This window comes from Amblyomma mixtum, chromosome 3 (genome assembly GCF_055824585.1).
Source record: "Amblyomma mixtum isolate Tamu chromosome 3, ASM5582458v1, whole genome shotgun sequence".
In the NCBI taxonomy this organism is placed as follows: Eukaryota; Metazoa; Arthropoda; class Arachnida; order Ixodida; family Ixodidae; genus Amblyomma; species Amblyomma mixtum.
Genome location: NC_143014.1, coordinates 117102733 through 117118449, shown reverse-complemented (window position 1 = coordinate 117118449; position 15717 = coordinate 117102733). Strand labels below are relative to the sequence as shown.

The window sequence follows — 15717 nt, the reverse complement described above, 5'->3', positions numbered from 1 at the left end:
GACACGTTTTATTGTGCACAGCCTTGAGCACATTTTTGGCACAGTGATTTCAGTTATCTGAAGGGTGTCAGTGTTAACAAGTCTTAAAATTCTTAAACAACACAAGGCCTTACAAAGAAACAAAATGATTGCCCAGTCAACATGGACATGTTCTACAGTGAAGATACAGTTCAGCAGTATCAACCGAGCAGTATGGTTGTGGATTTCAAAAATTTTTTCCTCCCGTCAGACTAAATTTACTCGCATACATATTTCTAGATTGCAAACAACGAAGTTGGTGTGTATTATGACCCACCTCACGTATCTTTATCTGGAGGGCCTTGATTCTTAATCCAGGCCTGAATCTCAAGAAAAGTCCCTTTTTATAAACTTTGCAAGTAATTATCCTAAAAAGTAACCTGTTAAACAACTTCAATTTAGTTCTAGCATAAGCTACAGCAATAGGTGAAAGCAGGAAAAAATTATTGTGGCTGAAATGTTAACGAAGTTCAGGTGAAAAATTTCCTAAAACGCCACATTTCTTGCTTTTCTACTGAAGTAATAAAACGCAGAAAATTCTTGCATAGCTTCATTAACAAAATCAGATTAAAGAACAACGCAAGTGAAATATTCTAAAATGAAATTTGTTACTGCATCCTGTTTCACATTTGATTTTAAATTTAACTCAAACCAACTTTTGCTTCTTTGCGGAAACTTCAAAGAGCGCTCACGTGAGCAAGAAATTTTTTCCAGGAAAGATACTTCATTGAAAGTCTATTCCCATAATCAACAACTAGCCCAATTTTCAAGAGAATCGGCGGTGGTTGCTTTTGCAGTCTGGGACGTTTCGCGTGAAATGACCCATTACGAATTTTCAGTAACATATATTGAACTACCATATTTACTCCCGTAATTTGCACACCCTTAATTTATTGCTCGGGCTTACAAAACAAAAAAAAGCCTTTAATCGGACATTTAACACTGCCTGATGCACTGGACCATCAGCATGCACACAGGTGCGCACAGGCAGGCTTGGGAAGGTCGGCGCGGCCGCATCACATGTGCGGCTATGAAAGGCGCTAGTGGCAAGGGGACGAACTGCGTACAGTTTACCCATCTCACTCGCACTGGCAGTTACTTTCCCAGAAAAACTGTTGCAAGAGCAAACTTGCAGTAAACTCCAGCAAGCACCGGAATCCGAAACTACCGAATCATTTGCAGTTCGGTTTACCACTAGTCAGCCGGGCCGCACGCGAGGGCGGCATTTTACGCAACAGCCTAAGGGTCCTGTTCTGAAGAAAAGCCAGCGTCAGCATTGCAGTCATCGTTGTTACCGAAAAATCCAGATGGGTTGAAAAGGTGACAACGTCACACGCGGAGAGGAGGATTTCAGGAGTGATTAAAACGTTAGAAAACCGGTGATTCGAAGCTGACAACATGACTCAAACGTCATTAGGACATGTAAGTTAGAAATAAATTAACTGTGCTGAAAAGAAAATCGGGGTAGTTCGGAATCGAACCCCTGACCCTTGGATTGAGAGACATGCTACTGCTAGGCCACAGAGGCATGTCCAAACGGCTTGGTTAAAGCGGGGCTTTGTGTGTATGTCGCAAGGTCTTTCACATTATGATTGCGGTTGTGAAAGAGGAAACAGCATCTGCGTGGGCAAGAAGAACTGCGGCCCTTAAGGTGGCGGTTCCACTGCCGCCATCTTGAAAGTAGTTCATATTCTGCCACCAGGCTACGACACTGATCCATCACTGAGAAAGTGTCTACCCGTCTTGCCCCCAGCGACCCGAGACTGGTTTTGGTTGAGATGTTGAGATATGTGTCCGGTCCTTTCTTGACCCGTGCTGCGTGAAGGCTTTTCTTTTGCTGCTCTGCCTGCCTTCAGAGGATTACAAACGAACCATGGCAAACCCGGCTGCTAGTCCCCGTCGTGCGTGGGGGGAGGTGTTGGCTGGGGTGGTTCTGCATGCTTCTTTCTCTGCCTGTCCCTCGCCAAAGCCAAAGAGAGTGGGGCTTCCTTTATTCGGTCTATGGTTCCGGAAGGGTGAAGGGAAAAAGTTGGAGAGCCGGGGCAAAGAGGGTACCGTCTTTGTCCAAACGGGAACAGACTACAGAGGACCGTTTCCTTCCCTGTCTTGTTTAGCCTTGGCTGAGTAGCCACAGAAAGCTGTACCGTCGATGTTACTATCGGAGGGCCTCCTTTGAAGGAATGTGCCGTTTCGTTCTTGAGTTTTACCCGACTACAGACTCTACTGTTTTCAATGTCGTGACATATATTAGTGGGAGCAAAGAAAAGGAAAGAGAATAATGCTGCCCAGCTTGCATCGCAAAAGGCACAACGTCGATACAGTGGAAACTTGGGAGGGTTAGTGATAATTGTCGACATAATTGCACAGCGCAAATTACTAAGTAAGCGAAAAGAAAAAGCGGATGCCAAAAATAAGGAAGGTGTGATATAAAGCAAATTATTTATGTTTATGTCCCATGTATATATTTCTAGCGTTTCTGTTTTGTTTTTTTTCAATGAACCTTATAGTTGAAATCGGTGCCTTTCTTGTGTCCTTTCTTCTGCCCTCGTCTTTTGCGCGTGCAATCACTTCGTCACTGTTGATGCATAGTAATATTAGTAGTAGTCGGAACACTCCTGGTCTAGAGTGTAACCTGCAAACTCTAGCGCTGAAAAAAATATATTTTTTTATCAAATGGTATTGCATCTATGATTAGAAAACTATAACAAAAACAGCTATACAATTTAGTCAACGCTCAGCGGATGCCTGTCCAACCTTATAAACTATGCTTGGTAAAGAAAAAGGCAGAAAGAAGTGGGCAATTGTCAATTTCTGTTTACCTTTGAGATGAATCGACATTGCGCAAGAGACGTGAAATTGCTATTGAGAGGGTTAGCACCGCAGGGTGTCGAAATATGTTTACCTCAGAAGCAAATATTCGTCGTACATGCGGCGGCACCTTGCAACCAATTCCGATCAACTAAGACGGAATATTGCCAAGGTTCACAAAAATGCAGTATACAGCTAGATGCATACCATTCACAAGGCGGACTCGAGACTTTTTTATAGACATTGTACGAAGAACGGGGGGGGGGGGGGGGTGCAGGAAGGCTGCCAAAAAAAAAAGGGGGGGGGTCGGCTACAAAGCGATAGTTCTGTAGGCACTTAGGGCGACCCCCTCCCCTCTCTCATTTGGACCCTCAACTGCGTGCCCTTATTCATTTTAGACGTACGTCTTTCTTGCATACAGTTTGCATCATTAGGTTGCTTATTCCCTCCAAAATTTTCCATCGCGTGCTGATATGTATATCTTTCTTGCCTTGCGTCGATTTGACTCGATTTGGTTGGATCAAAGATTGAAAAAGTGCGCCCGCGTATGTGTGTGTGTATGCGTGCGTGTCCACGCGCGCGTACCTGGAAACTGAAGGAACAGCTGCTATTTTCACACCGTCTATTGTCAGGCAACTATAGCCTCGTTTACATGAACCCGACTTCGGCGGGTCGAGCCAGGAGATCGAGTTGAGCAAGGTCAGCCCAACATGACTGCATGTTTACATGAACTCGATTTTAGCGAGTCGCGACCTGTTCAACAGCAGCGGCACCAAGCGTCGAGCGGCGCAGCGGGAAAGGGCAGTGGCAGCCTGGAAGATTGCGGCATGCACGGCTGCCTCGGAGGCGCAACGGCGCAAGAGAATAACAGGTTCGCATTTATCCCCTCCCCTTCCACTAACCAGACTCAGACCGGTTTACGTGCTATCTGCTGTTGGGGTCGAGTGAGTCAACCCACCCCCTGCAGCGGAGTTGACTGGACTCGCCCCCTCGACTCCCGGACCCGACTCGTTTACATGAACCCAGTAACCGGTTTTCAGCTCAAATCCTCAACTCAGCCCGTCATGTAAACACCGCTTATAACGTGCTTGTAATCATTTTCCGAGAATTCCTTTTCCTGCGGCGCTAGTCTACCCCGCCTGCAGGAGGGACGCGCAGCAAGGGGAGGGGGCGGTCCTTTGTGCCAGTTCCCGAAAAGGGGACTTCTCAGCACTATAGTCGGTTACAACAAAAGAACGAAGCGGCACACGCAACTCAGACGGAGCTCTCCAGCCAATCACGTCGATTTGTGTGGCTGTGCATGCAGACAAGCCTGCGAAAGAGAACGAAGGAGTCGGCGCTTTGTCCCCGTGTCGCCGACGGTGGATATCCTTTGTTCGGGATAAGCCTAAAAAAATAATAACCCAAAAAGAAAGGAAAATATTTTGCTGCCCCGGCATCTGCCATCGTCTCTAGGAGCACCTGAGCTGGAGCAGGGGAAAAGACAGGGAGAAAGGCGAAGGTGTGGTGCCCCCGTTTATTGTCTCAGCTGCGCTGGCCACTAAAGAGGGAGGGGGGGGGGGGAGAGGGCTGGGGTGCTCACCTTTCTCATATGTCCGCGCGAGAGCGTCTTTTGCGCAAAAGCGCTGAATGTTACAGGTGGGGCCATATTCGGCAACAGACGGTCGTGGCGGCTTCAGTCTCCACCGGTGCTTTCGCGGCGCACCTATGGAGACCGAACAGAAAACTGTTCGGTCGACGCGCTTGGCTAAGCGGTCTCCTTTGATGGGCATGTGCTGCTTCGTTCTTGAGTTGTACCCGACTTATATACCACATGGATTCATTTCAGCGGAGGAGCATGGCGCCCTCTGAACCACGGCATTCGTTTGAAAGAAGTGTGGGTCTAGTTCAGGAAAACTGCACCTGCTCCATGGTTAGTGCTGAAATAGTGCAGCCGCCATGGAAGCAGATGATGGTTTGCGGGTTGTGATAAACGGCGGAGACTCAAGTAACTTTCACTCGTCGACAAGCTAGAACGCTGCTCGAGTTCTCCGAAGAAACGGATCGAGGCTGGTTCATGGCAACATGTTATTGTGATGTGCTGTTTGCACATTTCTTCATGAGATACGAGATGTTGGCTGCCGCTGATGTAGGCTGTGAACAGCTGGCTGCAATTCATTGGCATCGCAAAGGCTAGCGACGACCAGGCCTGCACTCGACCATCCGTTTTGGAAGCAGACATGTGCCAAACTGCGCTCAAAGTGCCGGAACTAGCGGTACACACTCGCCGCACCGCCGCTGCCGCGGAACTTTGCCGAACTGGTGCAGTGAGTGCAGGCGAATCGAGCGCTCTCTAACTTCCCCTCCACAGCGCTAGCCGGAACAACGAACAACCGGCAACACGAAGCGAAAGCCTGTCTCTTCCCTTTCCTGTCGCTTTAGTAATGCCAAAGCTGTCCTCGAAAAATAATACGACGTCCAGAATGCGTTTCGTAGCGTCAGGTGAAAAAAATTGGCAGTGGCTTAGCTCTGCTATGCCTGGATATCGGACAACCTCGGGATCGGAAGAATTTACATTTTCCAGTCTTCTGCGCCGTTTGGCAGCTGCTCGATTCTCCTTAGCTCACCAGAGCGTACAGGTTGAGCGCGACCGTCATTTCTCCGCGCACCCTCCTCGCGCATGCGCAGTAGCGCGCGGCGCAACTGTCGTAAACACGATGTCACGCGTCGGAGAGGAGCGCACGCCGGCGGCGCCGGCAGCGAGGAGCTCGCACCGGCTGTGGCGAGACCTGCGGACCTGCGCCTCTCGTGACGTCACGCGGTTCTCGCGCATGCGCATAACAGGCGGCAGCACACTCGCGCAAAACTCGGCTCTGACCCGCGTAGTGTGGCTTTACTAGCTTTACGCTACAAAACAATCCAGCAAAGCAATATGGCGAAAATCTGCTTGGAAGTTCGACACACACTACATAGGGCAAAATCGAGGGAAACGTGCAAACATCGTAGAGATATCGTTCCCTCTCGTGAACACCTCCTGATTGTAAATGTTTGGCAGCGCCACACTCGTTATTTTTTTGAACTTTGATTATTTAGTACACGTGCATGTGTGTAGATGGCGCTACTTACTACATTTATCTACATTTATCGCATGTCTCTGCGTTATTGCTATTATCGTTTGTATTCTGTGGACTTTATTGTTGGCAATTGTTACAAGTTGATTAAAAGAATGAGAGACCGACATTTTAAGAGTATATTTGCCAGAAAAAAAGAAGCCGCGGAACGTTTCAAGAGCTTGTGCCCTTCATAAGGAGAACAAAAAAGGTAGCTAAAATCAACTAGACATTGCGCATTCCCCAAAAGCCGTAGAGTAAAGGCGATGCTTAGCCGCGTAGAGCGAAGTATTAAGTTTCTTCACGCAAAATCTCACAACTGCCACGTGCTGGTTACCTGAACAGTATTGCATTCCGTTTTTAACTATTTCGAAAAAACGCTAACTTTGATCAAGAATAACTTTTAAACTAAACAAGGCAAATGCATAAAATTTTCAGAATGGATGAGCGATTAGACGATCTCAAATTGTACAAAAATTCGCCGCAATGCAATGCATATCCCAAAAGTTATTGTAGATTACATTGTTCTGTTTTCTATGATTTTCAAACAAGCGTGGCTAATAAACTAATCTATACACGCACTTCTACATGCTTAAATATGCGCACTAGCATCACATCTCAAAGTATCTCGAAAGATATTTCTCTAGGTGCAAGAGGTTTTTCACAATTTTGCATTTCCTGAGACAAGTTGAGCTCAACTGCCAGTTTTCATCTTTGCGTTTTCTTTTACAGTTGAAACAAATCTGCAGCTACCGTTAAACCAAATGCATCTTTTAAAAGCAGAGAAAACTAGCTTTTCGGAGATATCTGAACCATATTTATGAAGCGAACGAGCGAGGTACAGTCGACGTACAAATATCGCCAAAAATGGTTCCCGCTCACCGTCAGAGTGGGACCGCCACCTTAAAGGCATAGCTCAAATGTCCCCAAAATTTTGACCGCCTTTTACAGTTAAAACTGGATGTAACAGATCTCCATATAGTGCATTCCTCAATGTTACTAAGTTTCTCAATTCCCTAACGCCGCCCCCATTGAAGCTCGTATATATGAGACCTGCAAGTAAAAAAGGTGTTGGGTTGGTTGACCTTGACACAGCGAACTCGCTATGTCGAATAACTGTTAGCTTGTGCTAAGTTACGAAATTTGGCAGGAAAATTTCATGACAATAAAGAGCGAATTGACCTGAGAGGAATGCCTACGATCTCAACGAGCAGTTGACACAACGCGTCATGCACCAGCACCGTCTGCGCATCTCCACTGCTTGCCCTTTTGGGACGTCATACCACATGGCATTACAAAAGTTCATGCTCAAGAGTGGCGGAAAATTGAGGGACACTTGAGCTCTGCCTTTAAAGGGACCATGAAAAGAATTAAAAGCCGCTTGTAAATGTTAGAAGTTATGCTCAGAAGCACTGACACCAAGTATGAGTCTTCGGAACTGAGCCGGCAATTTATTATGGCTCTTTAGAAATCGCGTTTTTTAAAATTCGCGGGCCATTTGGTGTCTTCGTAGGGAGCGATTTTGAAACCAAAACCGGGAAAACAGACGTCACTAGTCCCATGACGTAGGTAGGCCACCACACACTGTCATTCGCTTGAGCCGCGGCAGCTACGACGTCACGGGCCGGTAGCGGTGAAAATCGTCTGCTCGAGGCGCCGCGCGACCCCCTCGGGCAAGCGCGGGCCAGGGCATTGCCTTCACGCATATGTTTTCAATTTACCTCTGCCGCCTCTTTCTGCCGGGAGTTCGGGAGCAAAGAAAGCGCCGAGACCGGAGAGACGCTGTCGACGCACGCTGCTCCTCGGGAGTGCGACAACCGGAAGTCGTAAACCGAACGTCAGCGAATGACGTATTCATGAACGGAGCCCAGTCCCGGAGCTGTTTTCTTTATTTTTTCTTGGTGCTCCGCGCGTATGAGTTGAGGGGGGAGAGGAGGAGCGTGATTTTTAATCGTCTATAACTTCGTTGTTATTCATGCTAGCTCGAAAATTCTTTCGCTGGGGTGACGAGTGATGGATTGCCTATCTTTACGTAATCTCAATTAATTTGTTTCATAGTCCCTTTAAGGATATGACGCGACAGCTTTTCCTCTTGCCCACACAGACATTCCTCTTTCACAATCATTATGTGAAAGACCACACAAGCTCCGCTCAAGAGGAGACGCGGGTCTTAAAATGGAAATTATCATTATTAGAGATATAATAATGAAATTATGTGTGTATACATATTTCTTCCCGTTTTCAAAAATGTAGTTAGTTTCAGTATATCTCAATTAGTTCCGTTGTGGAAAAATAACTCAAGCCTAATTAGGTAATTTCTTACGGCTAATTACGCTGCTTTCCTTCCACGTTTTTTGGTTTCAACTGAAATGAAGCTGCAGCCAAAGGCCTACCTTGCAGAGCTATGCTATTTACAGGGGTGGAAGCAGGCTCCAGTTTTTGGAGCAGGCACGGGAGCAGCAAAAGTCTCATTTTGGAGCAGCTTTGGAGCAGCAAAATTCCTATTTTGGAGCAGGTTTGGAGCACTTCTTAGGCTATTTCGGAGCACTTTTGGAGCAGACTGGCGACATTTAAATGCAACTGAGAGCAATTTTGTTTGCAACTAGTCCAAAAACTGCATAGATATTGATCACGGATCCCACAGGCCAGAATTAATTAAAAGGACAGCAATTGGTCTGAAGATATTTGCTAGGGTTCATAAAAAAGACATGTGGCAGCTATTACGAACAGTAGTTGCAGTACATTAGCTATTAACAATTTCAGTTCAGAAAAAAAAACATAATGGGGATAGTTTTATTTGTATTAAACAAACCCAGAGCACTTCACTCCAAAAACACCACATATGTGACTATGACCCTAGTGGTAAAGCATTAGCCGAGACAATTACGGTAAACTGTTTCAGACTGGTTTACTACTGGATGTATCAGAGAAAAAAAGTGAAAAATGGATCACAGATGGCAATTGGCTTGCGGTAAATATAATGACTAGAAGCAAAATGGACTAGAACTAGCTACTGCCATATAGAATACAAAGATATTGCCGTTAAACCTTAAAAACAAAACCAGCAACAAGTGTCAGCTCGCTCACCACAGAAACAAGAGTGCAAATAGGTTTCATACCAAAATTTGTGCCACTCAATCCACTTAATTGTATCATGCCAGTGAGAGCTATAAGGAAAACAGACCTGCACTGTTCGCCTGATTCTGTCACAGAACAATGCGCCGAGAATTCGAGCGACAGGACTTGCTTAGTAAACTTTAAAGCCTTTCAGTTCTGCATAACTTTTTAATAGCCACAACCAAACCGTCAAAACAGTGCAGCAGAATCTCGAATATACTATGTCAGAACCAAAAACAAAATGAATCAATACCCGCCAACCGATGGATTTTAAAATTCGGAAAATTGCGCAGCCAAACCAACGAGGGGGCTAACTTACCCTATTTACTCGCATAACTTGTGCCCTCGCTTAAGGGGGGATGAGGGTCTTGAAAACTTGTTTTTTATTTTTCGACATAACTTGTTGAAACATAGCATGCAGGTGTATCATAGAATGCTAATTTCAAATATGCATTTAGATTTCAAATGTCTCACCTGGAAGAAAATTTATCACAAAATAACATTTAAATTAGGCAATTTCTTACGGGCCTTTATAGTAATTTATCAGTCAAAGAATGACTTTTTAAGAATAAGTAGACATTTGCAAAGGCCCAAAGCACATGCTAAAGCTTTCTTTTTTCCTTTAAACATAATATATGAGCAATTAGGCGAAGTGTGGGCTAATTACCGCCACGTCATTTTTTCTTTCTGACTTTGTTGTTTATTTATGATCAACAAAATTAGTTTGTAGACATTCTGTTAGCTTTAGGATGTGCTTTGGGCCTTTGCAAATGTCTGCGTATTCTTTAAAAATGTTTATTTAACTGATAAATTACTAAAAAGGCCCGTAAGAAATGACCTAATTAGGATATTTTATTTTGCCATATACAGTTGAACCTCGATATAACGAAGTCCTACTTGCAGCCGAAAATTTCGTTACATCGCGAATTTCGTTACGTCGAGGTTCCCATGTTTCAGCTGTCAAAATAAAGTATAACTGGTTCAGGAACACTGCTTGTTGATGGGAACTTGTAAATCACTTATTGAGGAAATACACAAGAAAATCGAGTAATAGTATCGCTAACAAAGGCACCGGATGTTTTTTTCTACATCAGGAGCATGAGTGATAGCAAACACCGCGACGGCATCATTTTTCTCCGTGTGCGCATAGCAAAAGAACGAGCGCAGCGCCTAGTACTGAAAGCCGCCACAAGATGTCGCTACTGGTATATCATCATTAGAGTTCCTGTATATGCTCCCGCAGGGAGCAGAGTTGCGCGAAGGTCCGCCATCATGTTCTAAGCTCTGCGGGAAAGCCACTTCTCGTACGTACAGGGGCTGCGTAGCTCGCTGTGTAGGGCGCTTGGGCTTTTTTTTTTCTCCTTTAAATAGATTGACTTGATGGCAAGTTTTTAAACGTAACGCTGAAAACTAATCTGTGATTTGCCCAGGGTGTGCATACAGCACGAAAAAAAAAATCGCCAAAGGTTAACAGCAAATCGTAATCATGACAAACTGACAAAAAAAGACTGGAAACGGCCTGCGAGTTTTTTTTTTCTGTCTGGAACTAGTAATTTCAGAAGAACAAGCAGTTCCGTTCCAGATGAGACAGCGTCTGGCCCATCCTGTCTTCCTGCGTGCACGTCTTAAGAACAAAAAGAGTATAGCGATGAATTACCTTTTTTCACAACTAGCACAGCCGTGTGTTCTGTATACGAGTTATGCGCGGAAAATACGAAAACGCATCTCTCTAGAACCACATTAAAATAATTGTGCAACTTGTTGTAGGCAAGCAGACTAAAGCAACGGGAATGCATTGAACGAGGCGAGTCTGACATAACGAAAAAATTAACACTCAATTGCTTGCCCAACACATTTCACAAAATGTACCCCGTTGCTAAATGCAGTGATAGTTCGGATCTTTAAAGGACCTTGAAAGTACTCTTACACGTAGATCTTATTTAACTTTCCTCATTTTTTATCGAAAAGCACTATCGTTTCACCTTAGTTATTAAATTGCAATAGTTGTTGATTACTGTGGTAGGTTTTCGTGCCTGCTTCATCCTTATTGCTCGGAAAAACTAATTTAATGTTCCACTTTGCATTTTTGTACTCCTTCTTCGTAGATTCGGCTTAGTTCGCAGTATCAAAACATTTCGCGACTCCTGGATTTTTTTAAAGCCGGGGTTATAGGCTGATTTGCTGTCTTCTAGCTGAAATTATTCGCGGCATCAAGATTTGCGACACTTGTTTACATGCCATTTTTGCCTATCCAATCGTCACATCTCTCACTTAATCCTTTTTTAGATGGTTTTTAAAGGGACCATGAAAAGAATTAAAAGACGCTTGTAAATGTTAGAAGTTACGCTCAGAAGCACTAACACCAAGTATGAGTCTTCGGAACTGAGCCGGCAATTTATTATGGCTTTTTAAAAATCGCGTTTTTTAAAATTCGCGGGCCGATTGGTGTCTTCGTAGGGAGCGATTTTGAAACCAAAACCGGGAAAACAGACGTCACTAGTCCCATGACGTCGGTAGGCCACCACACGCTGTCATTCGCTCGAGCCGCGGCAGCTACGACGTCACGGGCACACTTCCGGTAGCGGTGAAAATCGTCTGCTCGAGGCGCCGCGCGACCCCCTCGGGCAAGCGCGGGCCAGGGCATTGCCTTCACGCATATGTTTCCAATTTACCTCTGCCGCCTCTTTCTGCCAGGAGTTCGGGAGCAAAGAAAGCGCCGAGACCGGAGAGACGCTGCCGACGCACGCTGCTCCTCGGGAGTGCGACAACCGGAAGCCGTAAACCGAACGTCAGCGAATGACGTATTCATAGGCGGTGCCCAGTCCCGGAGCTGTTTTCTTTATTTTTTCTTGGTGCTCCGCGCGTATGAGTTGAGGGGGGAGAGGAGGAGCGTGATTTTTAATCGTCTATAACTTCGTTGTTATTCATGCTAGCTCGAAAATTCTTTCGCTGGGGTGACGAGTGATGGATTGCCTATCTTTACGTAATCTCAATTAATTTGTTTCATAGTCCCTTTAAGGGCATTTTTACTAAGAACAATACTTTATAGCGTAGGCAGACAAATGGTTTAGGGGGGTTTAACTGCCCAAAGCGACTCAGGCTATGACAGGGAACAGTACATGGCCTCTAGAATTTCGGCTCCATCGAAATTCGACAGCCGCGGCCGGGATCGAACCCGCGTCATTCGGGTCAGCAGCCGAGAGCTATATCCACTAAGCCACCGCAGCGGCTGCATAGGCAAATTAAATGTTTATGCAGGTGAGACTGGCATCGAAATGTAGCAAAACTTTGCATGTAATTTGCTTCTTGAACATTCATTGTCCCTTATATTTCACCTCGAACCATCACTACAGAAGGATCGAAGCAGCAGTAGAGTAAGCAGAGCCTGCCCTAGTGAAGGGCCAAAGAGTTGCAGATGCAGACTGTAAATTCTGTACAATTTTAATGCAGTGATATGCTACAAATACTGCTTCGAGGCACAGGTATAGGCTCAAACTAGTATCCATAAAAGGACACTAAGTGAAAGATATAGACAAACAAGATTTTCGTTGCCTGTTCCTTATTTGATAATGTGTGTAAGTTAGAAAAAAAACTAGTGATTTGTTCAAGGTAAACAAATGTCGACAGATGAAAAATGTTTTTACCAATACAATTCTGATCTTGCTGTCGAAACAGGCAAATGTTGGTTGTGATGGCACTGGTAGATCGTGAAACATGTTAGAAATTTTTATTTATTCATTAGTACTGTAAGCCTTTCAAAGCCGCAAACAGGAGAGGTTCATTCTCAAGAGCCACTTGAGGCGCCGACGCACTTCGGCCGCCGACCTCTCACATGGCACTGCGTAAAACGCTTTGCCGTTTCCCTGTGCGATTGCTGCAGTTTGGCGCACTGCACCCAGTCATAGCTGACGAGTGCATCCGTCACTGCCACTTCAGAACACCAAACCTGACGCCACAGGTGTGCACGGAAAACAAATGAATGTAGCCGACGGCGCGGGCACACATGAGGCGTCGAGCTGACAGCTCGCTCGGCGCTGCACCTGTGAAGTCAGCTTCTCCGCGGAGGGTAGAACACACGACGTCACGAAAATCATGTGACCGCCTCTCGGCGAATGGCGTTCGGAGCGGCGAGGGAAAACAGACGCGCAACTCTGCTACCTTTGGTAGCATATACAGGAACTCTAATCATCATCAGCATTGAACATTTGCAGCCGGGGACGCATCAGAGAAAAATAAAGAAAAATGTTCGCATCGCTCACGCCAGCGCGGTGGGATTGTGCTCGCGGCGCGGTTATACTCCGACGTAGCGCGAGCGCGCGTGCGCGCGCGGCACGGCGACGTCACGTCCGCGAAACAGCGGCGCCCGATCGCCAGCGTGTTCGGCGGCTACCGGCGCGCTCTGACGCGGAATGCAGCCGGCTGCATTTCGCGCGGGCCGCGCCGAGAGCGCGCCGAAGCCATGCAGCCGGCTGCATTTCGCGCGGGCCGCGCCGAGAGCGCGCCGAAGCCGCCCACCCAGAATGCACCGCGCGCGCCTCCCACGCCACGCCTCCCCTCTACCCCCTTCGCCACTCGCCTACGAGGACATCGCACGCAAAAAAAAAAAAAAAACGAACGGACGCTGCAAGAAAATTCCGGTTTGCGCTTTCACGTTCAGAGTCTACAGCTCGCCAGTGGCGTCATGGCGCGGCGCGTCTTGAAACTTCCATGCCGCGGGCTTTGTATGCGCACGACAGATGGCGCGGCGGTACGTTCTCGCACACTGCCGGCAAAATTGGCGCGTAAAAGGGCAAATACAAGCTGCGTTTCGTCTCGGCTAAACTTTTAGCTCTCATTCGATTGTCAAGGTAGCTCCTGGCACATGCATGCGATGCGCAAGGACTTCGTTACATCGAAAGTGCGGAGCAAAATTACTTCGTTAAATCGCGAAAAAAAATACATGGTTTTCAATGGGGAAGTGATTGGGAAATGAAAAAAATGCGTTACATCGCGAATTTCGTTACATTGAGGTTCGTTACATCGAGGTTCGACTGTATTTCCTTCCAGCTGAGATGTTTGAAATCTAAATGCATATTTGAAATCAGCATTCAATGATAAATCCAGGTGCTAAGTTTTAGAAAGATATGTTAACAAATAAAAAAAAGTTTTCAAGACCCTCATCCCCCCTTAATTGCGCACCCACAATTTATTACCCAAACATATATGAAAAAAAAATGCACCAGCGTACACACGGGTGCATGCAAGGCAGGCTGTGGAAAAACGGCGCAAACGCCTTGCCGTGTATGGCTGTGAAAGGTGCGAGCAGCGAGGGGACGCCGGCCGCACCACTGTGAAGACGTAACCACGTAACTGGCCAGGCCAAGTCAAAGCAATTTCGTAACTGCTGTGTGCGAGGTGCGAGCACGACGGGTAGAAAGCCCGCTGCCCATTCCCTCGCAGTTCCACGTGTAAGGAGTTCGTAATTCGTTTGTTAAATTAGCTCCGGTAAACGAAATTATATTCGCGCGCCGGCGGTTGTTTTCCAGGACAAGGTGTCCAAAATTCTAAACAAACGAACCGCTGGCGGTTCGGTTTGCCACTAGTCAGCCGGGCCTATCGCGAAGACGCCGTTTTAGCGCCGTTTATCTTCACTGGCTCTGCGATTGTATCGCTGCACGTTTATTGCTTAGAGCTGAGCACGCGGCGTCATACCATCGCGGGGTGACGGGGGTTGCGTCGACCTGTATATGGAATTTTTTTTTTTTTTTACCAGCGAGAGGTGCGAGTGGGAGTCGACGTATGCGCGACAATGTAGGACATATATGCGCATTATGACGTTCGTGAAGTTTTTTTAAGGAAGTGTCCGCGAAATCTCCGCATCTCTTTTTGGAGCCCTTAATTACTGAAAAAAGTGCACAAAATATGCGAGTGAACCTGGTATCTCGTTTTCTGCACAATAAACACAGCTTGCTATTGAGGTAAGTTCACAATACCGGCCGCAATGAAGTTATATTACCAGATAATAGTTAAAAGTACTTATTTTTGCTCATGCTTGTACAAGCCATTTGTGACAGCCGCGCCGACAAGCACAAGCTAACGAAACTGTCGATGCGAATGCGGTTGCTTCCGTTTTGTAGCGAGCGCCCAGTGTTGCCCAGCCGACAATAACACTCAGCTAAATTTGGCTCTGTATACTTGCAATGGGCATAAATTGCCGTTTAGGCGCAGCTTGGCGCAGGAGATCAAATTGGCACAGCATGGCGCAATTGGCGCAGCACTTCCACCCCTGTATTTATATTGTTATTTATATATATCATTATATAAAAATGTTCAATTATGTCAAAGCACCATAATCAAGAAATATAATTTGGTGACATTGCAGATTAGAAAATTTGACATATTCGACTGAGCCATAAAGGAAGAGCGTAGCTCCATAGTTCAATTCTATCTGAATTCAACGGTTTAAGACTAATTGAATTTGCACCATAAAATCATAACGAAAACTCTGTAAGGGTAGTCATGTAGCAAAAAAAAAAAAAATGCGGAGTTGAGAAAATCGCATTCGAAGTGTGCTCATCTATTCTGAGATCATTGTAGAGGCCTCAGAAAACGGTGGAATGCGGATGCTCTAAGAGGATTTCACAACAGCAAGTAACATCAGCATGTAGGAAAGAGCGCCAGCTTTCGAACAAGACCAAGATGGCAG

At 46.0% G+C, this 15717-nt stretch overlaps 1 protein-coding gene across 4 annotated transcripts in view; it reads right to left on the bottom strand.

Annotated features, from left to right (window-relative positions):
- Positions 1-15717, bottom strand: part of LOC149351530 (tyrosine-protein phosphatase non-receptor type 1-like) — a 63427-nt gene that overhangs the window by 34600 nt on the left and 13110 nt on the right. The window lies entirely within an intron of this gene.